Source organism: Dermacentor albipictus, chromosome 6, assembly GCF_038994185.2.
Source record: "Dermacentor albipictus isolate Rhodes 1998 colony chromosome 6, USDA_Dalb.pri_finalv2, whole genome shotgun sequence".
Lineage (NCBI taxonomy): Eukaryota > Metazoa > Arthropoda > Arachnida > Ixodida > Ixodidae > Dermacentor > Dermacentor albipictus.
Window position 1 is genome coordinate 15,245,873 of NC_091826.1, and position 26,078 is coordinate 15,271,950.

At 45.5% G+C, this 26,078-nt stretch overlaps 1 protein-coding gene across 1 annotated transcript in view; it reads left to right on the forward strand.

The window, feature by feature from the left end:
* The first annotated feature begins 9,378 nt into the window (after positions 1 to 9,378).
* The window catches only part of LOC139060807 (phytanoyl-CoA dioxygenase, peroxisomal-like), a 45,216-nt gene continuing 28,516 nt past the window's right edge, over positions 9,379 to 26,078 (forward strand). Inside the window, exon 1 of the mRNA XM_070539971.1 lies at positions 9,379 to 9,929. The gene's annotated coding sequence lies outside the window, so the exon portion shown is untranslated. The remainder of the gene's footprint in view (positions 9,930 to 26,078) is intronic.

Below are 26,078 nucleotides of genomic sequence, written 5' to 3' on the forward strand. Positions count from 1 at the left end.
CCATGAGTGCATTCTTGTCCTCTTTGCTTCGGTTGCTGCCACGGAGTAGGGAAACCTTGACTGAATTCCACTGGTGGATCTACAGTAAGTTATTTATTCTCGCACAAGAGTGTACGTTTTTTCCCTTGATTTCTTATTGGATCGCATGCGTCCTTGACTTACTAGAAGAATGTATTCTCATCACTAGAGCAAGAAAAGTGCTTCACGTAGACCAGTTCACCATTTTAGTATGTAAAAACTAAAAAAATGTCTCGTATCACTGTCGTCGTCTAGACGCACTAACTGCTGGATTAGTTGGTCTTGCATACTTGTTAGAGTAAGTAAACGCAAAAAAGAGGGCGACCGCTACTCTTTCAACTGTTCCCATGTTCACAAAAAGACTCTTATGCTAGAATTGTTCGTAATAGCAAATTCCAGCCAATCCTGGTGTAGGGCATATTACTGGAGAAGCCGGCCAGCCTATAGCAAGCAGCACTTGCGAACAAAAAGCTTTTTGAATGTGTGCTTCCGTTTGTTAACAGGAATTACTTGAAAGTAGATACCTTCTCTCATACATGCTCATTGTGCAAGCATTGTCACACAATGACCCCGATAGCGCCCGCCAATTGCGTGTACCACTCGGCGTATACGTTATGAACGTGCGCGGAACCTTTCTCGTTTTCAGAAAGCAAACGACACCATCGCCCCTATTCGCAAAAAACTTTTACGCTAGAATTGGTCGTAACAGAAAATGTTAGCCAATCCCGATGCGCGAAGGCGACCTGCCAATGGCAAAGAACGCTTACGAACGAAACCCTTTTGTGAATTCGGTCCTAGAATCCTAGAGCGAAGCGTCTTCTGACGAGTCCTCTCTGCACCACGCATTACAAGGCACCGCAAGACCGCGTATGGAAAGGGTGTGGTGAGGCCAGGAGTCGCCGAGGCCTGCACGTGCGCATGGAGCAGCATAGGCTTGCATTCTGCTCTGGCATTAAAATGCGGCCGTCGCGGCTGGCAGTCGAACCCATGACCTCGTGCTCAACATCAAAATGCCATGCCCGTTGAGCCACCTCGGTGGGTGGTTTCAGAAGACAGAAAAATTGACATGTTGCTACAGGGTTGAAACAAAAAGCGTGCTTGGACCAAATGATAAAGCCCCATGTTGACGTCACAAATTCAACTTCCCGTGATTGAGCTTGCCTGCAGCAGTGGACATTTCTAAATAATCAGGCTCAAGGCCAAGAAATCCATGTACGAGCAAGGCGGCACGACGCTACGAATTTCCACAAGGGAGGGAGAGAGAGAGAACATTAATGAGAACCAGCAGTTTAGTCGGCTGGGCCTTGGCCTCCCGTGATGGGACGTCGAGGTCTTGCCTCTTCGCCGCTGTTAGGCCTGGTGGGTCGCCCAGAGTTGGTCGCCGAGATTGGAGCATGCGCAGGGCGGCGTGCCATCTCGACGAGAGGGTCATGGGATTAAGGTCTGGATATTGATGTTTGCACCCCAATGGCATGTGCGGGAGTGTTGCTGATTGAGTTTTACAGATCTTGCACGTCTGGCTAGGGACAAATGCAAAATATATGATCGAGTGTTTCTGGCACCTTACAGTATTCTCAATTTGGGCTAGTATCACTGCAACCTATGAGAAGTCTATGACGCATGGTGAATGCGACTACAAGGCGAATCCGGAGCATCATGCTTGTCTGGCTTCTTCTGAGCTTGTAAGCCATACGGAATTTCATTTCTGAGTCCCATTTATGCGCTCGCTTGTGCCGTCGATTTGGTTGGGTCCAGCGCTCCAACATAGAGTTCAGTATTACGCAACGAAGTAGGGCGTTTGTGTCTGTTTGTCAGAACGCGATGTGTACTTCGGAAACATTTAAAGCAGTTTTCGCTTCAACGTCTCCCTACTCATTCCTTATCACGCAATAATGCACAATTATCCACTGAAATGCGACATTGTGGCCATTTATATTTGCATGGTCGAGATGCACTGTAATTTCTAGAACTGTTAAATTATACGAGCACCGTCTGAGTAAACATTCAATGATTTGAAGAGCTGACTTAGGATCACAGAATATCTTCCATGAGCGAGGAGGCTCCCTGGAGAGAAATCGAAGTGCCTCCCGGATAGCAACAAGTTCTGCGGCAGTTGATGTTGACCTATCGTCTAGTTTAAACCGCCGACCGATGATCATGTGTGAGATGACGAAGGCTGCAGTGGAAGAATGTGGTGTGACAGAGCCATCGATATACACTGGTACAGTATCTCTCTACTCTGCAGAAATGTAAAACAGGATAAGTTACTTGAGGCCAATGGATGCAACGGATGACTTTTTTGTAACTTCAGAGAACTATAGTGTAACGAAAAGTCTGGCAGACCCACGGGAGTATTCCCGGAATACAGGAGGGAGAAAATCTTGACGGCATAATATTCTGATGACGGGATAGAATCCTTGAAAAGCTGGAACCTGGGTGGGGGCAGAAAGCGATGACAAATCAAGGATGGTGCTTGTGTCGTGTGAACACGCGAAAGAACATTTTAAGAGGTTTGCAGAGCAAGTATGCATCCATAGGACCAGCACGAGCGTCCGCTTTTGTTCAATTGGTTGACGTGCACCGTGGTAGGCCCAAACATGGGCGCAGTGCTTGAGCTTGAATGCTCTCCAGCGTGCGCACACAGCATAAGTCTCATGCATGACAGCACCAGCATGCTGTGCTGTATATACCCTACGGGTGGTGCTTGGTAGAACTGGAGTAACGATGACTTCGTGGGGCCCCGTCTGATTCCTGCAACGGCACCAAGGACGTGAACGAAACTCATCAGCTTTGACTTCAGTACGGCGACGTGACTTGACCGAGATAGTCCCCGGTCTACGGCTACGCCAAGGAATCTGTGGTGTGTAACTGCAGGTATCGCTGTTTCGTTAACGATTATGTAATACCCGGTCATTCGATCCCGCGTGAATGGAATCACAGAGCATTTTTCTGTTGAGAGCTGCAGGCCCTGACGCCGCAGGTGCTTAGCTGTGATTGTCGCTGCTGGTTGAAGCCTAGCACGCTTTTGGGGACGGGTGGCTGCAGATACTCATATGCATATGGTGTCCACATATGTGCTAATCTTCACCGTGTTCGGAAGTTCAGATGCAAGGCCAATCAATGTAACATTGAAGAGAGTTTCACTGAGAACTCCCCCTTGTGGAATACCTCGGTGGATGGTGTACTGGCCAGTGTAGCCATCACTGGTCGACATATACATGGTGCGACCACTGAGGTAACTAACATTCTATGTATACAGTCGGCCACCGAGGTCTAAATCTTCAAGCGCATCAAGGATTGCATAATAAAGTACATTGTCGTATGCACCTTTAATATCCAGGAAAACAGCTCCAACTAACCAGCGGCGACTTCTTTCCTGCTCAACATCGCTCGTACACCCAAAGAAGGAATGCTCAAATAGGGCGTGGAAAGAAAAGAACTCGTTGAATGAAACAAATGCGGCTAACCATACGGCGCAGGAAAGCGACCATTTCGCAGCTCACAAAAGCAGGACAATCTTCCCTTGCGTAATTCATTTCGTTTCCTCTTCTTTCTCCCTTTACCGCGCAAATAAAACACTCGCGGGCTCTGTTTACGAAACGTTGCCGGCTTTCCTTGTCCGTGGCATGACAACTCGCGGGTCTGTTTGCTTCTAGCAACCGCCGCCAATCGTCTCGTGTTCTCGCGCGAGCAGAAATTACGCCTTTGTTCTCGTCTTTCACGACATCACAAAGCCCACAACTCAAGGTAAGCACACACGCGCGCGCGAGCGTCACTTGAAGCGCACTTAAACAGCCGAGTGCGTAGTTTAGTTATTTCTCTCTCCGTTTCAGCTTCCTCTTCTCCTCCGCTCCAGTTGCCAGTGCGACCTTTAACGCGCTTCCTGCTTCGGTCGAGGCTAGCGGAGCAGCCGCGCTGCTGTTTGTTCTGAAGCCGACAGAGGGCGCCGCCGAAGTGACCGCCGTCGCTCCCACGTGACGAGCCGTGCGGCGGCCATTAACGTGCCAGGATCGCTCGAAAGTGCACTCGAAAGTCAGGCCTGCGTGCGATCGCCATTGTTCTCACCACGGACAATGCACGGATCGCTAGCGACAGGCGTCCGCAGACGAGCCGGCGCTTGGGCCGCTGAGCACGCAGGCATTCCTGGTTTCGGAAGCGCGAGCAATGCGAGCACGCTCTCTGCCTCTAGTGTTAATATATAGGCATATGCTGACTCACTCTCTGTTTCGTGCGCTGTGTGCACCGAGAGGAGTGCTTTGAGTAGTGTCGGTAGCGTTTGTTTATTTATTTATTTATTTATTTCATTTACAAAGTCGCCATACCACAGCCAAAAGCACTCCATTTTAACGAAAAGCCGCTATGTTATAACGACGACGTTGACTTGCTTGAAATTTTGTCTCCTTATTCTCTATTACTTTTTAAATTATAGAAAGGACCCCGGCCAGAGCTTTAAGTGGCCTCTTGCGGTGCCGAGTCATCGCTCGAAATGTGAAAGTGAAAAACGAGCCCCCATTTTCTCAGACAGTTCTATATAATTTGAATCTACGCGTGTACGTTTTGGGAAGATTACGGAATACCTGAGCACATGAGACGAGGACGGCAGCAGCAGCGCAGGTAGAGGCCTCGTTCTGTGGCGGTTCTTTCAGCTATACGTTTCCTAAACATTTTTGTTAGGAGACAATTTATTAAAAGAAAGACAAAGAGCCCGGCCTCAGCCAATATTCTCAGGCCTTCTGCTCATCACTGGGCCAAAAAGGCAGAAAACAGAGTGATGAAAGATGATGATGATGAGGACAGGACGAAGGGACGCTTATATGCAATAACTACGTAAGAAAGTGGCACCGCCTCCGGATAAAAAGAAAAGTGCGGCCTGTCCCGCACATCGAAAACGCTGTCATCTGCCGCGGCGCCACCAGTCAGGGACTGTTGTTTGGGATCGGCCATAGAGTTTCTCACTGTAACACCTAGAGGTAAATCTGGCGCCACCGTCTATGGGAATTTCCTAAGGGGCGCTGTGCCGTCAAGGGAATGACGGTATTTGCCTGCGAGGCTTGTGTTGGCTGGTGTTGTAAGAGGCTTCGTCTAAAACGTGGATATGGCTTCACAAATAACGCGTTCTTAAAGTAAAATCTTCATAAAATGTTTCCATTCATGCATGTTACTGCTTCCAGTGAAGTTTACTCACCTACAATGCATAACCAAGCGAAGAACAGACAACTAACTGTTCCAAAGCGAGCACAAATCTTGTCGTCTGTCCTCCATCTTTAACTCCCCGCTGATGCTTTTTACGTTTTAATATAATTATACATGCAACAAGTTCTCATAGTTAAACAAAACATGTTTTTGTGTAATAATAACGCTAGAACAGCTTCTTACGTGCTGTTTTAGTAGAAAAATAATCGCTGTGACCGATGGAACGGGGCTTGCCTGGCTCTCCGAGAACGATGCCAATCCGAAGTCACAATATACCGGCATTCCCGTGCATATCACAGCGCAGCCGCGCCACATTTCCCTCTAGGTAATATTTTGAGAAACTCTATGGGATCGGCATAGAAAATGCGCCACGAACGCGCTTGGAACACCGTCGCCCATGGAAGCCGACGCGTCCCAACCCCGACAGTTAGCCAAGTCAGCCAAGCGGCCGAGAATGCGACTACGGCTGTCACGTTCGCCCCCATTGCGGACCAGCTGCAATGGGAGCGCACCTGCAAAGGTGCGGCCATCCCGCTTCAGGCCGCACCTTTCTCTTTCTCCAGCGGCCGTGAAAGCGCTCCTTCCGCTCCATTCTGACACACTGACATAACCCGGACCTGTAATGAAAGCTTTCTGCGCTCTCATGGAGCTCAGTGTAACCAGATGACAGCAGCATTGCTACCGTTCCCATGTACGTGTTCGGTGTTCTGTAATTATTCGTAAATGGCGATAGACATTTGCGCGTAAAGCTAAATCTGACTAAAATATAAAGCGCACTTGGCCTGACGAGCAGTGTAGATGATGAAAAGAAAAGAAACGGAGATTATATTTTCCTACTACAGTTACTAGAGCGAACTCCAGCTTTGCGATCATTCAACGTCGATAAGAATGATGGTAGCATATGGATTTGTCTAAATTTGGTGCTCGTGGCTTCAGACGCCCTTATGGCCAAATTTATTACACTTTATCTGCCTTTATGAGCCCAGATTTCCAAGCAGTCGTATTTTGCTTAAACGCATGAAGGTCGTATTACTCTGCGCAAATGCGTAATCATTGTAAATTGTGGCACTGGTGACGCAACATTTTCTTGGATATGAACAATTTACAAAGTCACAAAGCCGTTTTAAGCCAGAAAGACGACGCTTATAGGCAAACCAATATACTGTACCCATCATTTCCATGCTGGCTGAGCCACCGTGCGTGCAGCTACCATAGACACTAGCGCCAGATTAGTAATTAGTAATTAATAATTAGTAATTTTTGATGAACACTGATGGAAAATAAAATAGAAACGGGACAGATACGCTGCATCTTCCATTTTCTTCTTCCGTTCCTGGCCCAACTTTGAAATAGCGCTTTCCTTGCGATATAACTGCAAATTACACAGTAATTGCTTGCTTGTTTGTCTTGTTTTTGGTTTGCCAATCAAACAAAAAAGTAGAGCACTCTGCATGGCTTCTGTGTTATGCGGAACTGGGTTGGGTGCCAAGGTACAGCGTGATCCAAAACGCACAAACTGCGAGATTTGCTATCGTCCAGTGAGTACGAACAACACCAGTTTGTCTGATACAGGCAAGAAATGCGAAAGGGGGAAAAATGTGGTTGTCAGAGAGAACACGTACGCGAACTGGTTATTCTTAGAAGGTTCTTCAGGCGACGCAACAGTCCTCATAAAGAGGAAAGTAAAAAGTAGCCTCCGGCTATATAGACCGCGTCCTGCGCGCAATACGTCGTGCACAACAGGAAACGTGTAGCAGCTCGAGCTGCCAACGGCAACGGACACAAGTAGGCGTTCGATCAGACAATGAGAACGGAACCAAAGATTCGGCATTTGCGCAAACTGTCATTGCCATCGAACGTGCCTATAGTGCCTGCGCCCACGAGAAATTTACTTATGCTGTACATAAGAAGTCTGTACCCGTTTTTTCTGGCAGTTCTATAGATTTTCTACACACAACTAGACTGAGTCCTAACCGCCTTATATTTTTTGTCAATTGATATTTGCAGACCTTCTGCACACGAAGCGATTGGAATACCGTCCCGCCGCATGTAGGTTACAAAAGCGCAATGGAAATAAACCTTTAACGATTTCGGACTATATGCGTTTTATAAATATGGGCTACATATGAAAATGTCGAACCTATAAGGCGGCAAAGCACTCTGCAAAAAATCTGTATATGCAGCTTCTAGGCCTTCCAAGGTCATTTTCACAAGAGCGAGCAGAAACTGAGGCAGCTTCAATCCTGAAAGACGACGATCCAATTAGGAACAGAATCCCTTCCACACTCTTGTTAATCTCGAGCCATATTAAGGTGCGCATTTTCGTATCAAACTGTAACATATTGTGAAAAGTTTGTAAAAAGTTATCGCGCAATGTTTTTTTTTAAGTCATGCTTATATACTTTTTACCTAGAACCTAGGTGTTACATCGGTCTAAGTAATGATATCAACTGCACTTTAGAGAGATATAGATCGCTAGACTTTATGTAAACATAAGCGCTGGCCAGCGGTGATGACGAAGCCACATGATAGCCTAGGTCAGTTTATTCTCGCAATACAACTTCATAGTGTCCTTCGTGTATATCCCTGAAAATATGCTAAAATTGTATGAGCTCCAAATTGTAGACGCCCCCCCCCCCCCCTAAAAAGAACTGAGATGGACCGTCTTTGCTACAGCCTGCCACGGCACAAATGTTTATAAATTAAAGCTCCGATCATTGAAACTGCGAGATATGCTGTAGATTCTACAGCTGCCGTCAGCAGTTCCGATCAGGACCTTCGGGCGTATAGACAACCATGGCGCCAAATGAGAGGAGGAAAAAACGCCTCGACGAATCAACGAATGAGCGATGGCGTCTGTAACAATACTTCTTGAAAGTCCTGCCAAAGTGCGAGGTGAATTGCAAATATTAGCTGAGCTATTTGGTCTGTCAAGACGGTATGTACATAAAAAGCAATGCGTACATTCGCTATGCGCAGCAATCGAGACAAGCGAAGTGGTGGAGGCACCTTTGATAATTTGTTCCGAACATGGACATGGTTTGACACGGACTACGGCCTTGACAGTCAAAGAAGTTGGACATTCGTCGATAATTCGATTCGCAAGTACCCCTCCACCTCAATCTTTTACCTGTACTTCTCCCAACGGTCAGCTTTATTTCTTTCTTTCACTTCACTCTGTCAGACAGCCACTTAATCAATTAATAGCATTGAAACTAGTTTTGCATTCTTTCATCGCGTCTACCCAAGATGTGCTGGTATCGTCATGCAACCAGAAACAACCATCATTGCTTTCTTGTCGAAGTATTTACCGTGTCTTCTAACTACCTGGCTAAAAGAAACTCGTCACGACGGATTTGGAAGATGGTCCAGACGTGAAAGTTCAGCTGATCAGGCTTTAGACAGGCCAACATAATAAACTCACGGCTTTTTAGTCCTTTAGCAGTGGCACAACGGCAGCGCAAGTACGTAAACTAAACTATATAAGATGACGTCAACTGCATATTTGCATTGCTGTGCAATGCGCAGGATTCCAAGTTGCATTTGCTATTGGCACAGGCAGCAAATGCAAACAACGAAGCGCTTCTTCTAACGAAATTGTTTTCTTTTTCTATTTGTACTCTTTATTATTATTATTATTATTATTATTATTATTATTATTATTATTATTATTATTATTATTATTATTATTATTATTATTATTATTATTATTATTATTGCGCGGCCTAGCCGAAACGAGGACTCCTGAGATCAACTCTAGCGCTTTCATTTCACAAGGAGGTTTCGTGACACCGCTCATCCATCCTCGCGCCGATTGCTTTTCGCTAAAGACAGCGCACAAAACAAAAAGAGAGACCGAGGCAGAAACCGCGCTACGCCGCACGCATTTCAATTGGTGTTGACAGTGAAACTCTCGTGCGCGCAGTCAAACGCCCCAGGCTCCAGACGGCTGTGGGATGTGCGCACCCTTTCGTGTCTGGTCATGTTAAACCCGGCGATGCTCCAAGGACGCGCATGTCCGAGTAACGCGCGTCTGAGAGGGGACCGAGACGCGAGAAGTGGTTCCCGTCACGAGGCCTAAGCGAGGCGGGGCGTGTGAAGAGGGAGGGGGGGCATGCGGATATCGCGAAAGACGCCCGCGCCGCTGCCCGCTTTCGGCAGCCGTCACACACGCACACACTACACACACGCACGCTCGCGCGCGCATAGTACATCAGCTAGTGCAGTGAAGCGCCGGCAGTTTCGAAGCGGTAAGCCGAGGAAGCGGCCAGCTATATGGCCCGGATCGGACTCTCTCTTCAGGTAACTGGGTCAGCCCTGTTCCTTGTGCCGGGTGGGAGGGAAACGTCGGGTGGAAAAGCCGCTGACGCTTTCGCTTTCTGCGGGCTGCGCGGAGTCGGCCTCATCGGCTTCGTTCGCGTGCCCGGCTCGGCGCTTTTTTGACGGGCGAGAGGAGGTACCACACTCTCCTGCGGGCCGTCGAACTCGAGAGCGCATGTGGCCCCTGCTGTGGCAAAACGTGAGAGTTGTGCGGAAGAGAAAAGACGGTCGCTGTCTGTGACGGCGCAAGCTCCATCCTTGAGAGCGCATCGGAGAGCTGCTGCTGCCGGAGCTGATAACACTGGAATATGTGAGTGGTGGTACTGGTAAAGAAACCAGCTTTGTTTCGTCACGTTGGAGCAGCGGGATCCGTGGGAAGTGGACGTTAGAAAATCCAGGTGAGCATATTACGCTTTTCCCGATTAACCCTTTAAGAATATAGAGCCTTCGTTGCCACTCGAATCACGTTTGAATGAACATCATGCACAATAAGAACTTTTTTCGCTTTCTTTCTTTTTTCCCTGGAATTTGAAGCTTAAAATTCAGAGCCATTTCACTCTGATTATTAATATATGCACAGGTTGCTGCCAAGCTGTGTTCTCCAGTGAATTTAGTAATTTACTGTTTCCAGTTGTTGCGCGCTAACTCTGTAATGCTTATAACCTAAAGATTTTCTTTCACATTTTCATTCTAAGAAGTCAAATTCACGCTAACAAAATGTCAGCCTACAAACATCGAAGCGAACTTCCTGCAGGATCGAGCACTGAAGGTCCGCACGAACTTTTGTAAGCGTCAAATCGGACCTCTTTTGTTAATCACTGGGCCAGGATTCAAACTGTAAAAAAAAAGGTTTTGAACACATGCATGAGACTCACCACGTAAACCAGAAGTGTGCAAAAACGGATTTCGCAAGGTTTGCCTTGTCCGTGACCAGAAACATGTAAAGAAACTGCTGGTTACTTCAGGGGGCCGACGAACGTGCTTCCCTATGTTTTTTTTTTTTTCGGGTTAAAAAGGCACGAATCCGAGACACGTCTTGGAACGTTACGTAACTTGCTGCACAAGATGCGTTTGTAACAAGGCATAGTAACGTTTGGCATAGAAAATTGAATTGTATGGTTTAACGTCCCGCCGAAAGCGCAAAGAACGACGTCGTGGTCGAGGCTTCCGGACTAACTTTGGCCACCGCTGGTTGTCGAATGTACAACCAAAGCACGGTACACGAGCATTTTTTTTTACGTTCTACCCCCATCGGAACGCAGCCGACGTGGCCGGTAGTCGTACCCGCGACCTCATTCTCAGCAGCAGAACGCCAGAGCCGTTGAAACACCGCGTAGGGTCCATCTGGCATTCAGTTCCACTACGAAGAAGGTTGTCCCTGAAGCCGTTCGACCACTGTAAGAATCATGGCTGGTACATTAATTATTTTTCAGCGATTTGGCATGCATTCATGGAGAAAAACCATAATAACCATAAAAAACAAGATAATAGCTCTTAATGCCAGTTACATTGCTTGCTAACGGAAAGCAATTTCTTATCTCAATTCATAGGCAGATAAAAGTATTAACCACTGCTGCCTTATGTGGGGAAGTGGCGGTGATTCCTGTGAGCATTACTAATAGGCGTGACATCGTCACAGCTATTGTCGCTAAGAGCATTGGTAAACCTCCCGATATGCCTCTACTTCCGTCGTATTCACTATAAATAGCGAATTTCAGCATTGACTATGTACTAGCTAACGCTTTCAGCGTCTATCTGAAGAACACTGCGGCCGCGTACACTGACACCTCACTGATACAGCGACACCTGAATGAATTACCTAGACCGCAACGGCACATCTCTGACGTTCTTTTGCCCAGAAACAGTTCAGCCCGTCGTGCCGTCCGTATACCGTACCCAGCCTCAGCCAAAACTGCTGAATCGATATGGCGCGCAAACACAAAGAGGAGAAATTCACGGCTTGCAAGGTCGTTTTGAGTGACTCACGCACCGCGCTCAGTCGCCTCAACCAGACAGTGACAGCTCTATAAAGTGCGTCGCGTTGCCTACACTGCTTCCGCAATCGCATCTCGCTGTGCATCCTTATTCACTCATTGGACGTCATCGCACGTGGATATTACTGGCAATGACGAGGCTGACCGACTGGCTTCTCGGGCGAATAAGTGCGGGCTTTTGTCCAGAAGTGTCCCGTCTCCTTTATGGTGCTGACTCGCCGCCATCATATCGGGCAGCCCCCCGATCAGCGAGTTTTGGCTACGAGAACATTTCCTCCACCTGTTCATCGCCGTGGTTGACCTGGTTTCCTTATGACAGTGCTTGAACTTCGTGTAAGGTGTGTCACGATGGCCCAACGGATGCATCTATAATGAGGGCAGGCACTCAGTGCATCCTGTGCTTCCTTCGGTGCCACAGAAAGATTATCCGCTTAATTAATCTTGGACCACCCCTTCTACAGTACGCAAAGCGCTGCGCTTTACAGATACTATGTTACTCACTCGGCTTACCATGTACCGTGCACTGTACATCTTATTTCGCACTGGTTTTGCGTATAGACGTGATGAATTTCAAATTCTATTATTTTTTAACCTGACGTATTTCAACTCCCCACTGTAGACTTAACATTCTGTTTACTGGTGTGTTCTTATTATGCGAGAATTTGAGGACCGTCTGCCAGAACAGTATCGTTCTTTGAGTCTCTGACGCAGATGCATTTCTCGTTCTTCGCTTTCCACATTCTTTTTCATATCTTCTCAGTTTATTTTTATTCTCTCTCCCCTTTCACCCTTCTCCTCGTTTCTTCAATTTCTTCATATATCTGCTATTCCTCACTCACTACTTTTTTTCAATCAATCTTTTTCCTTCTTAAGCCGAAAGCGTTAAGTGGCTCGTTGCAATGGCTCATACCTGAAAAAAGCGGCGTCTAGTCCAGTGATGCAAAAAATATCATCATCAGGAATGGCTCTTACCCGCGTAAGAAAGCAAAGATATACAATGGCTGAATATGACTGAAGAAACGAAAGAAAGAAAGAACGAAGGAAAGAAAGAACGAATCAAAGAAGGAACGGAAGAAAGGAAAAACGAACAAAGGAACAACGAAAGAAACAACTAAGAAAGAAAGAAAGAAAGAAAGAAAGAAAGAAAGAAAGAAAGAAAGAAAGAAAGAAAGAAAGAAAGAAAGAAAGAAAGAAAGAAAGAAAGAAAGAAAGAAAGAAAGAAAGAAAGAAAGAAAGAAAGAAAGAAAGAACCTTTAGGTAGTGCATTAGGTGCTCGCATGTGTCGTTGAAGAGGTCGACCTACAGCGTCATCGGTTTACTTCACACTGCGGCTCGTTATGTCTGGAAAGAAGACTGACCCCTCTGATCATGTAATTTAATGCATTGCCACGTGTGCAGCAGGCTTTCGCAGTCACGTGCTACAGGAGTGTAACATGCTGCCAAACTTTTTTCTTGCCAGACCAGGCAGGCGTTGTGCCTCTCCTGGTGGCTGTTACCAGCTACTAATGTTCTTTCTGTGATCACTTTTTTATATGCAAATGTAATAATAGCGATGATGATGATGTTCTAATGAATACATTACCGCGTTTATTGGGAATTTTAACGTGTTGCTCTGTGGCAGTGCTGGTAAGAGATGCTCTTTATTGTACCACAAGGTCCTTAGCTTATCAGTAACTGGCATACTCCAGTGAACATTCTTGTTCATGTTGTTAAAGACCGCATAATGTATTATAGCAGACTACGCATGAATAATTAACGTCAATAGACATGCCTAATGGCCAGCAGTGGTTTAAGCATTCTTCATGGTGTTGCTTTTTTTTAATGTCTGCCCTGTGTCTCCACACACATATACAAATGCAGAAGCCTGAAGGAACGCCGTTCAGAATTCGTGACTGAAGGAGCCATGTCTAGAACCTGCGATCCGAGCATACACGCTTCCTCGCAATGCAACTGCACCTCTCTGTGAGATACTGCGCCTACAGCTGCAGAGCTCGTGGCTCTCCGCAGTGCACTCCATGTGATCAACACAGACAGTCCTCAAAAATGGGCAGCCTTCTACGATTCACGGCCGTCCTTACAATGTATACAATCATTTCTCCGACATGGAGCTCACGATCAACTGACGTGCAAAATCGTGGCACTCATCCACCACTTGAGAGTAAAAGGCCGTGATTTCACTTTTCAATGGATGCCAGGCCATTGCGGTATCATAGGGAATGATGACGTTGATAAGGCAGCTCGGACGTCAAACCAAGAAGACTGCTGCGTCCCCATTCCTCTCTCAAGAACAGACGCTGCGAGACAGCTTTGCGTTCTAGCACGCACACTCTCGTTGGCTGAGTAGAACACCGCTCATACAAGGTGCACCAGACTGCACAGACTCAATCCTTCACTGCAACTCAGGCCTCCCGCCGGACTGCATCGACGCAAAGCGTCTCATCTGTGTCGGTTGCGGTTGGGAGTTGCCTTCACGGAAGCTTATTCAGCACGCATTGGGATGGCTGACAGCGCCGCATGTGATGTCTGCGGCTGCGAGAACATTGACCACCTGTTGTGCCACTGTCCTCAGTTTGAAGCACAAAGACAATCTATGATCAACGCATTCAGGAAACTCGATGATCGTCTTCTGAGTGAACAGACAATACTAGAACACCGTCCCCACCGATCATCGGCTCAGAAGGCACTAAAGGCACTTTTGTGTTTTCTGAAAACGTCTGACTTGTGCGAGCGCCTTTGACTCTGTAGTGCTGTTCATGCACGTCTCACTACCCCCATCTCTCTGTCTCTCCCTTCTTTCTATGCCCCTTCTCCCTTCCCCCAGAGCAGGCTAGCCAACCGGACTCTTGACTGGCTAACACCACCGCATTCCTTCTATCTCTTTCTCGCTCTCCCTCCTTAGAGAGAGAGAGAGAGAGAGGATCAAATAGGCATCCACACGTGGCGGCGCATTATTTTTGGAGCGGGCATACGCGCGTCTATTTTACGCCGCGCAGAGCCCACGTGCGGCCTCCATTGGGGTCAAAATGGGTTGCACGTGGCGGTGCCTCGAAGCGGGTACTATAAATGTATACTGTAACACGTTTCTGACGCTGTACCGGAGCAACGCAAAACAGACGCCCTGCTGAAAGCGCGCGTGAAACATGTTCCACGTAGACGCAGCTTGACGCATTTACTTACTTAAGGAACCCGCTCGCGTAGTGAACCCATCCCCTAACTTTTTTCCTTGAGAAGCAAATATCCTTCTTTTTTTCTTTTTACGTCAAGTAAAAATAAACGCACGGATGACATTTAGGGTCGGTTTTCAGCATCTGTTTACCTCGTAGTGATTCGCTGGCATCGTCGGCGGTCACAAAATCGTCGGGTCGCGCCGTGATATTTATGGCAAGCAATCTCTTGAAACGAAGAATGCTGAACATTGGTGACGCGAGCTTTCCCAGCACGTCGACCGCGCACTTTTGTTGATGTCATGCAGCCGTTCACCGCTTCACCACTACGTTTTCGTGTTGCTCGGCTGGTGCGCCGCGACTTTTAGAATTTCAACTCCTACAAGAATAAAAGAAAATGTTATGCCGCACGTCGTGAAACCACCCTCCATATTGACGTCAAAGTTTATGAAAAGACAAAAGATGTGGCTTCATTATGCGAGCAAATACGGTAAACTGCTCCAAGAAAATTGCATTGCCAGTTCAGCAATGGTTATCCCATTACATGTTTTCACAACTCTTGCAGCGTCGAAAACTCGTCGGACAGGCTAAAAGACGATGACTGCGTGCTATACAAAACAATCAGTGAAATCAGTTCAAGAATGCGACAAGAACAAAGCTCAAGACACCCTAATCATAGGCGTGTGCATGTGTTGATAATGACAGTCGTAATCAACGAGTAGGTGTAGGCGTAAAACCGGGTTAATAGAGAAGTTGATTAACACAGCCGAATTTCTGAGGACACATGCTGAAAGTGGCAAAAGCACACGTGGAGACACACGTACGCACACACAAACACAGGACTTCAGTGCACATGTCTTTTCGTGTCTTTCAACAAGGCGTGTAACACATGGGATATATACATTAACATTCTTTTTTATGCAAATGACTGTCCCACGTTTTACAGCGAACTGCTAAAAAGCTGAAAGATTGTACTTCACCAATGATCATCCTTTATTCAATTAACAATCTAACTCTCCGGAGAAGCCGACAACATTGCGTGCTTCTTACCAACGTTTCCAATACATAACAAATAAATTAATAAATGGGTCCAAACTTGCACAACAGCATTTCCCGAATGTGCAACGTATAGGAAACCTGGCGTTGCTAATCAAGCAAGCTTTGCGACGCAGAGTGATGCTTCACACGGGCGCTGAAGCCCTGCCTTTGAAAGCGCTTCGCAGTGACTCAGCGCAGTGTGCGTACAGTAAACCATGCGATTAAAGGACACCGTGTGGCGCTCGACCCTTAAACGTTCGCTCTAATAATGCCCGAGCAAGGGAACGCTGCGCACGTGAATGTACATTTCGATCAAATAACGGTGGTTATCCAGCAGGCGTTATGCATACCGGTGCAGACCTTCAACGATCATCTCTTGATAGAAGGCGCACACTGGCAAGCTGTGCACGGGCCATTCTCGAAGCCGCTGTCATGGCCAAGCTTCACCGACAGGGACACGCGGACGTGCTCCTGTGAATCTCAGACAACTTGAAACTGTGTGTAATATGTAATACGTAATACCTTAATACCTTATGTAATACCCCTGAAATCGGGGGTCTTTAAGGAAAATAAACTGAACTGAACTGAATTATTGGAGATCTTCGTGGCCGATTTTCTCAGCATGTAACGCTTATTCTTATGTTCCTGTCCCTTTCTTGTTTCTTGATATTACCGCTATGTAGAAAGTAGTGTAGCGGCGCGACTATCGCCTCCAGAGTCACTGAAGAAGACAGCTCACGTGCAGGTGAAGCAAGAATAGAACACTTTGTCTCGTGCCGCCGATTTTCTAGGCAAAGGAAACTCTTCCCAAACTCATTTCGGAAACTTGGGCTATCGCTAATCTCACCAACCAATCTTTCTCTTGGGGCGTCTTCACTGGGATCCAACCACAAGGATGCTTTTCTCGTGGTGTACAATTTTATTAGAGAGACAAAAATAGTAACTTGCTAAATTTCTAAAATTATTCATTATCTATATTATTTCATCTTTGTCTGTTAAATTATTTTGTCTCTAAATTCTTAACAATATATATGTTTTTGTAAACTTCTAAATCACATTACTTTACTCCCACGCCCTATTATGCAAATTTAGTTTTGTTTCAATTTTACATATACTGGAAACCGAATGCTTATTGGCGAATCCACCATAGCGGGTATACGCTCCTGCGCTTCGAAGACAAGACAATACAAAAACACACTAGCGTTCGAGACCTCCTCAACTGTTCTGAATTTGCATCGAATCTGGTGAGCCAGTTTATTCCAGCCAACTTTGCATGCTCGAAAGGCTTAGTTCGCCGGGTGGAGGCGAGCCTGGACCATTCAGAAATATTAGACTTGTTTTCAGTTGCTGGTTCTATTTCTGTATGCCGGCGTAGCCAAATTATTGAGACGAAGTCATCTATACGGAATTGTAACAGCGCACACACATGCATCCACAAAGTAACAAGGACGAGACAAAAGTGCTGACTTTTTGCCTTTCGCCTTATATAAGGTATCCGTCTTCCGTCAATAAAATTTTGTTGACAGTGACAGCACTTGTGTCTCGTCCTTGTTACTTTGTGGATGCATGTGTGTGCGCTGTTACAATTTATAACTCAAGTATGCACAAACTTGCCCAGAAAAAAGTTTTAATGAAATCAAGACGTGGCCCCTGATATACAGAGTAGAGCCACTGTCGTCACGGCCAGTACAGTGGTTTAAATGTTGGCGTTACGGGCATATCATAAACGGCTGCAGGTCGGTTGCCCGATGCCAACTATGCGGAGAGAATCACGACAGCACAGACTGTATGTCTCAGGGGAAAAAATGTTCTCTATGTAATGAAGCTCAACCGGCAGACCATTCGAACTGTTCTGCGAAGGAACGAGAACTAAGAAAACTGGTGGAACGCAGGCGATGTTCACGTAGGGAAGCAGTTGCTGAGGTTCGGAGAAGAGCCCAGGGCTATGCAGGCGTAAGAGCTGGTCAAACCGCTGGCATAGATGTTTCTCTATCCAATGCCATAGCAGAGACAGCACAGAAAGCTACGGAAAAGGCTGTGGAACGACATGCGACAACTGTTTTTCACTTCCTCGGCACAAATGTTGCCTAGTCAGCTGGCGCAGTTAACTGACGCAGCGTCCACCCACATTCAAGCATCCCAGGTTTCAAGTATTCTAAAACTAGCTCAAAAACAAACATCATCACCAAATCCGTCAGCTGACTCTCCACGCGCATAACATTCTACACATGTAGAACAGACGGAACCTGAACTCCTAACGGAAGAGTGTTAAGGCTACCAGATTGTAGACATGGAACTGAAACGCGCCAGATCTCCTCCGCACGAAACTTATTCTAAGTCAGAAACTAAAAAATTTTGAAAAAAAGAACCCCCCCCCCACCCCCGCCCCCGAGAAGGACTGCTTCGAAGAGGGTATTTTGGATCAGGCAGTTTCCGCTACTGTTCTATCTTCAACATAGCCTCTTTAAAAATATTACAGTGGAATTGTCGTTCGATTGTTTCTGCTACTACCGATCTATCATATACTTCTCATTTTTCGCCAGATACAATTATCTTACAATAAAACTGCTTTCAAGTGGTGAAAAAAATTTAAAGAAATTATCAATTGTTGCGTCTGAAACGACCTGCCAGAGGTGGTGTCGTTGATTTGTTGGTTTCAACTAAATTTAGTCACAAGGCTACGATATCGTATCAATGTATGCGTCTACTGACTGCGAAACTTTAGCATTGGACATAACACTCCCAGACTGCTCCACTTTTACCTTAGTTAAGTTATATCTACCAGCAGGAGTGCAGGACACCCGATCTCTAGGCAGCGCATTAGTTTCGTGCAAAAAATTCATAGTACTCGCTGCTGATTTTAATTCTCACGATGTGAGTTGGGGTTTTAAAACTGATTTAGGTGGAAAACGCCAGTGAGAATGGACTCTTGATAATAATCTATCTAAATCTGAATTGAAAAGTTCCTACGTTTGTTCGCGGCCAGTCTCAATCGGCCACAGATCTCAATTTTTGCAGCTCATCTCTATGTCCTCGTGGAATACTCATGCTACAAACAGCGACCACCTTCCTATTATGTTTTATATTGATTGCGCCATGATCTCTTTCAAAAGAGAAAATACAACATTTGTTAACTATGACAACTAACTTCAAAATACCTAGAAGTTTACGACGCTTACCCGTAAGGATATGCAAAAGGATATTAGGATATGAGCCTCTGTGAAGTTTTAATACGTTCCTTGAAGAATGCAGCTGTTAATGTAACCTCCAACAGAGGTAGATTTTTTCAGTCCGTGGTTGAATTCAGGATGCACGCAGGCTCACCGAAAACGAAAAGCTGCCTGGAAGAAACTTCTTTTTAAGCAATGTCCAAGCAATTGGAGTGACTATAAATTTTTTGCTGCATCTTTCAAGCGCATGATAGCTAAAGCCAAAAACGAGTATGATATGAATAAATTCACTTATCTGTCTAAATCAAAACAAAAAAGGCCCTTTTTAGATTTTTACGCTCTCGCAAGATAATTCCGGCTGCAGCAAATGTTGACTATTTCGTCCTTTCGCCACGTGACTAGTTCGAATCATTTGAAAATATTGGAACGGGACTAGAAGGCAGGTTTGTACCTGTTGAAACCATTACCGCTAGAGGAATTTAGGGAGGTCACATAACAAGAACTGGCGGATGTTCTATCTCTGCCTTATTCAGCGCCAGCTCCATATGGAGTTACCACAGCCGTGATAAAAATTATGTATGAATTGTCCACACAAGAAATTTTGAGTACGGTGAATTAGTCTTTAAATGTCTGGATACCTTCAGAATGGAAACTTGCTAAGGTAATTCCGATACCTAAAAAACAGGGAGGTGGATACGATTTAGATAACACTAGACCAATTTGCCTCGCATCCAATTTGGTTAAACTAATAGAAAGAATTTTGAATGGCCGAATGACGACCTATATTTCTGAAAACCTAATACTTAGCCTCAGTCAAATTGGCTTTAGATTTGGGTGCTCGGTATGATCTGCGTACTACGTAGACTTGGGAGAGTCGCATGCAATTGGCTCGTCGCCGAAGGGAATATTCAGTATTAGTGACCCTAGATCTAGCTAAAGCTTATGATTCCGTGGAACATGGCATGCTGATCAAGCAACTAGAGAATTACAGGTTTCCGAAATACATCACGGCATGGCTTTCGCAATTTTTAAGGGACAGAGAATCCTACTGTTATTAAAGCGGGTGTTCATCATCTAGGTATAAGCAGTAACGCGGGGTACCACAACGGTCAGTGTTTTCTCCTGTTTTATTTAATATATATTTAAGCTCCAGCCCGCTGCTCCAGGACATTCATTTGTATGTCTGTGCCAATTACATGGCTTTTTTTTGCATCGAATGATGATCTACATTTAGTTTATCAATCATCCTTCTCGGCAATTGGAAGTCACATACACCATATTACGCTGTCGCATCCCGCAATCGAATTTCTATTTACACAGAGCTGGTATGACCGATGTCCCTTCTAAGCCCCAATTGTAAAGAAATTGAACCAATCAGTATACTTTTTATCATGCCGATGATATTCAAACCAGAGAACGATGTTACTCGACGCTCCGCTCTGCAAACTTGGATTAGCATTATAGGTACCAGTAATATTATCATTTGGGCCCTCGATCCTAGGCTATAGCCACAGAGACGTTTGTTGCTCAGTGTTTGATTTTTTCACTGAAACAAAACGATTGCCCTGCTAATTACTGTAGCGGGGCAACTGGTTTCTCCAAATTCCTTATTAACATTGTATTTGTTGCCTCCTTGATTGTAGCCTATATTAAAGTTCACCCTTGAGTTAGTCTGACTACCCGCTGGCATATAAGCCAAGTTATTCCAAAATCTTCTTTGTTTTTTTATTTCTTTTACTTTGCGTTTCACATTTTCAAGTAGACGTTTTTACAGCTACCCACTGCCGCCCGGTTCTTGGCCTATCCCCTTTAGTGGGTACGAGCCATGATACCGGTGCTTCATCATCATCATCAACACACTAGCGCGCTCGACCTCAGCGGCCGCGCCCGAGATTCCGCGGCACCATGTCTGGCCGGCCTAAATGAACAGTGGCCACGGCGTCTATACCTCTCCGCGCCGCCTCCCACAAATTGCATAATCATCGCTATTGTAACGTGGCCAAATATCATTTTCTTACTCTAATGGAATTATTTAAAAACAGACACGTGCGTCTTCGAGAATCGACAGCGTAATAAATCATATATATATATATATATATATATATATATATATATATATATATATATATATATATATATATATATATATATATATATATATATTCGCTGTAACTGGGAGTGTGTCTCCTGATTACACAATAGTTTTCGTGTTTGCCTAATCTCTTGCGCTAGCGTCACGGCCATAAACTAGCAACGTGCCAAACTTGAAACTTCAAGCTATAATGGAATCATGAATAACAAGTGTGCGAGGTTTTCAACGCGCTTGTTGAGAAAGATTAATTTTAGCGTACGCTTAAAGAAAACATTTGTCGTCATTCCCCTATAAGGTGGCTTGAAATATGGAATATGCGATAGCGAGCGGAAATCGGTACAACAAAATCCGATCGTATTTTCCAGGAGCTCACAAATAATCGAGGGCACCTTATTCGGTATCCTTAAAATGCATGTTATCTAATTACTCCACTCGACCGATACTCAAATGTGGTGCCGGAGCTTTCTTCAAATTGTAGGATTTAACGCCCCGAAACTGTATGGTGGGTGTGATGGGCGCCGTAGTGGAGGGCTCTGGATTAATTTCAACCACCTATAGGCTTCTTTTAGGTGTACTCAAATCTAAGTACACGAGCGTTTTTGCATTTCGTCCCCACCATGCAGCCGGAAATCGAACCGGCGACCTCGTGCTCGACTGCATACCGTCGTAGCCACTAAGCCATAGCGGCGGGCGCACTGGAGCTTATAGGACTACAACGAAACTTGAAAAGATGCTAAGGATTCGCAAACGAGCCGACGGAACGGTAACTGACACGCGTACCGTTAGGAGTTCCAAACATGCATTATTGGCATGAGAGAGCGATCGCGTGAGCGTGGTATTCTATATTATTGAGAATAAGAGTAGTAAATGGAATACGACAGCTGGTCTGATGCGCATAGCACATAAGTGGCGGTTTGTTAGAGTAACAGAATGGATACAAGCAGTGTGGAAACGCAGTCGAGGCCGTCAGAGGATTAGATGGACTATACATTAGGAAACTTGTGTGCATGTATTGTGCATAATGATGATACGGCTGGCATATGATATACGTGTAGCTGAAGATCATTGGGGGCTGCTTTATTCCCGCAGCAGGCTTAAAGAAGAGCAACGCGGCGATGATGATGATGATGATGATGATGATGATGATGATGATGATGATGATGATCCCAAGCACGTACAACCCTTCTCCACAAAATAAATAAGTTCTTCAGCAGAGATAAAAATCACAAGTCAGGAAAGTTAGGCAACATAGTGTTGATGACGATAATGACGACGATGATAATGATGATGATGACGAAAACAAGCCATATCCCCTATCCCCAAGCCAAGCTTTTTGAACGGAGAAAACATGCTATTCTGAAGATCGCAAAAAAGTGCCAGGCAACGGCATGGTGGGCCGGAAATGCGAAAGTGCAGCGCATATCGGCGCCTACCGCTGCGAGCCGTAGGAAAGGGCTCCGACAGAAACACGGATCCCGCGGACAAGGCGCAAGAACCTAGTTCGCAGGCCAAGCTTTGTCGGGCTATTCGCACGGCGCGAACAGCGAATGCGAATGTCCCCAGTGGTGTCAATAGGTCGCTGTTCAGGGGTCCACATAACCTCTTTACCCAAGGCAACCACAGCGATGCGTTTCAAAAGCCAGCCCTTTAACGTTTCAAAAGCCAGCCCTTTAATTAACGCTTCGCTTTGTTAATTAAGTAACAGAATGGAGCGTACCAATGACCTTTCTTACGTGTTTCTTTCATACTGTTTTGTGTCCCAGAAGCTACAGCAGCGTGTTCTTCCAGCGTTTCGTAGCTCCGAAAGCGCTTGTGATGTCCTCTAATTGGTTTTAGCCATGGTTATATCGCTATAACTATATCGTCAATTTCATTCTTCGTGATTTCTGTATTGTTCTCACCCATATTCCTTTTCCTTAAAGGCGAGCGTTTGTTGTATCCGTTCCGAGGGCACAGCTCCAGATCTTGCTGTTTTGATTTTCACGTTCATCAATAATAACTGTAAGGACGATATTCCAACGAGGGTCTCTGATTTCTAAATGGTGTAGACAAATAAAATCCCCATGAAGAATTTGCAGTTCTGCTTAATTTCGCCAGCTCGTAGGGTAACTTTTCTTTGATGGCGCGTTAAATTAACAGCACAATTTCAAGCGAGGGTCACTTCAAGTGCAGTGACAAACCATTAATATGTTCAAAGTATGGGGCCGAGTTGCCCCTGTCTTGCATACGTTCAGCGATTCAGGAAATAAAACCGTAGCTTTTTCTGCAAGCTCGCAAACGTGAACATTCCCCGCATGGGGCAGGTGACTCGCTCTATTACTCGAGGAAAGTAAATATTATATTTAAAAAATAAAGAATTATAGAACTGTGGGTATCCGCAGTTTCACGCGAACAATCCAAGTTGATGCCCATTCACATGTACTAAATATGTACTGTAGTTGAAGAATGTCCGCGCTAATTTGGTTTCCAGAAGTGTACTATAGATATTTCTCATGTTCCGAAGTGTTTTCATGTTGTTGCACTTTATCAAATGCGTTCACTATACCGGTCGACTCGGCCGTGCAGATCAAACGGCTGTGAAACTAGATGTCTAATGTTTGATCCATGAAAATATACAGGACGTCCTCGGTACTCAAAATACAAAATAGTCTTAATCCGGCTTCAGCTGGATAGCACTGGACAGAATACTGAGCCTCAGTGAAGTTGATGGTTATTAACAAATAGCAACTTTATACTTCCCGAGTTTGTACATTTGACATATACATAGTACAGGGGGCGCATAGCTAGGTGGAAGAGCTCCCAATTAACAAGGCCGGCTAAGGTTGTTTTACAATTTTCTCAAGAGAGAGAAAGGATGTATAGAAAGGCTAGTATGTTAAGCAAAGCTGGTTATGGTGGGTTACCCTTCATTAGGCAATGAATAAGGGGATAGCGAGAGAGGAGCACAAAGAAGTAAACCACGTACGGAAACACGGCGGTAACAACGGTAGCAGGCAACCTTATCAAAGTCTGCTGTGTTCCTTTCGGAGCAATGTTGCAATTTTAGCGAATTTGTCACTATATTTAGCGACAAATTTTGATATTAAGCGACAGGCGACCTTTTTTTTTCCTTTATTCCTTTTTTCGCGACCTGACGTAAATGTTGGCGCCGACATTTTCGCTACGCGGATTTCGTTTGTAAATAACTTTCTAGAACGCACTTTGTTTTTCAAATGCCGCGGAAAAACAGGCTCATCAGGGGTCGTCACAACGACTGTTGACGGCGACAGCGGCTACCTGGACGAAAAATCATTTAGAAAAGAAGTTTCTCTCTATTTTGCTCAAAACGTCAATAAACGAGCCTTTCTTTTTTTTTTCCTTCCACCTTTGTTAGAACGCGGCCGCCGCCTTCCGGGAATAAAATCCGCCATATGTCTCGTGGCCAGCAGCAAAAGAACCATTATGATCGCTTTCAACAAGGCTACATGGCAACCGAGAAATCTTGTATGTGCGCAGTAATAAAATTTTGCACCTTTAAAGGTGCTCGTTTGGCCCATGGATCTAACAGCCTTGCTCTTGTGGGCGTAAAAAAACTTCTACTGTACACGACAGCGAACTCAAACTACACCTGACATGCTATCAGCCGTAGTTGAAAACTGCAGCGTACTAATTCCGACCACTTCGTGCGCACCGAAATATCTGGCACGAGAGTTCGACAGTGATAGCTGCTGAAATTGATTTCATGTAATTGTCGTGTCGTCTGTTTTCGCGCCGTCGTGTTTACTTGCAACAAAAAAAAAGAAGAAAGTAACCGAAACAACAACACTTTATTTGTCCCCGTCACCGATTCTATCTTACTTCTTAAGAGCCAGGGCTTAACCATTGGACAAGCCAGTACCCTTAGAGATGCAAAATGTTTTACTGCGTACATTGGAATATACAGTGAGCGGGGTTCAGGGGCCTAAAATGCAGGCTATCAAGCGTCGACCGCTAGAGTGAAAATTAACAAGCCCATTTGCTAAGACGGCTGAAATCTGAAGAAGCTGGGAAAGTTAGGATTGTACGACAAATGTGCGCCGATTGCACGCTCAAAAACTTCCCCCTTAGTTCTGATTAGCTTTCTCGAGTGAACGCTTCAGTTAAACCGCCTGGCTCATTCTTCAAGGCTTGGAGGAAGGTTGGGCAGCTTATCGTCCATTTCATAGTACCGACAGCGTCAGAACAAGAACGTAGAGAGGCAGAGGGGGAAGTAATTACGAATGCAGAGGTTCAACTCGGTCGCAAAGTGCGGGCTTTTTCAGGCATTTAGACGCTATATGAAAGCGAAGGTGGAGTCGCCTTTGCCTCTTCCATTTTTATATATCTCAAGCACAGACTGCTGGCAAAAACCATTAAAGTTTTCGCAAAGCACTTTGTTCGACAAGGCGCCAAGGACAGAGCTCAAGAAGAGCAATAAGGAGGAGTACAGATTGAATACTTGGTTCATACTGTTTGCCTAAGTATGCTGGGGTATCACTGCAATTAATTCTGCCCTAGAACCGTTTGGCAAGAGCATTCTCACGGCTAAGTGTGTACAGCGTGATCGTAATTGAGCATACACGCTCGCAGGGCAACAAGCTGGGCAAAGCTATAACCCAGCGTTTGATTACACTCAGGCTGCAACGCACTAGCTGTTAGCCTTAGTAGCCTGACTACAGTGACGCAAGAGGTCCCGAGGTGAGCAACACAGCGCTGTCGGTCAGTCCTCGCGAGTGAGACCAGCAGGAAACGTGGCCAGCTGAGGACTCTTCTGAAGAAAGCGGACGAGATGGGCGCGGTGTTTGCGACGATTTGGCCCTTTTGGAGAAAAATGAAAATCCAGGCATTGGGTTGTGTGCCGCCGGATGGTCTATTTGATAGGGCAGAAAATTTTGACTGAGAAATTACTAGTGCCAGTGAGCGTAATCAAATGATAAATCGCGACATGAGACATCTGCATTTAATGTATAGCCGCATAGGTCTCAGCGGATGGAGTGAAAGGCTTCTTTGATTTCCTCGGGTTTCTTATATTTGGGCTATACTTCATTCTTGGGCTTTTACTGTTGGGTATGTGCTTATTCTTGGCCAATCC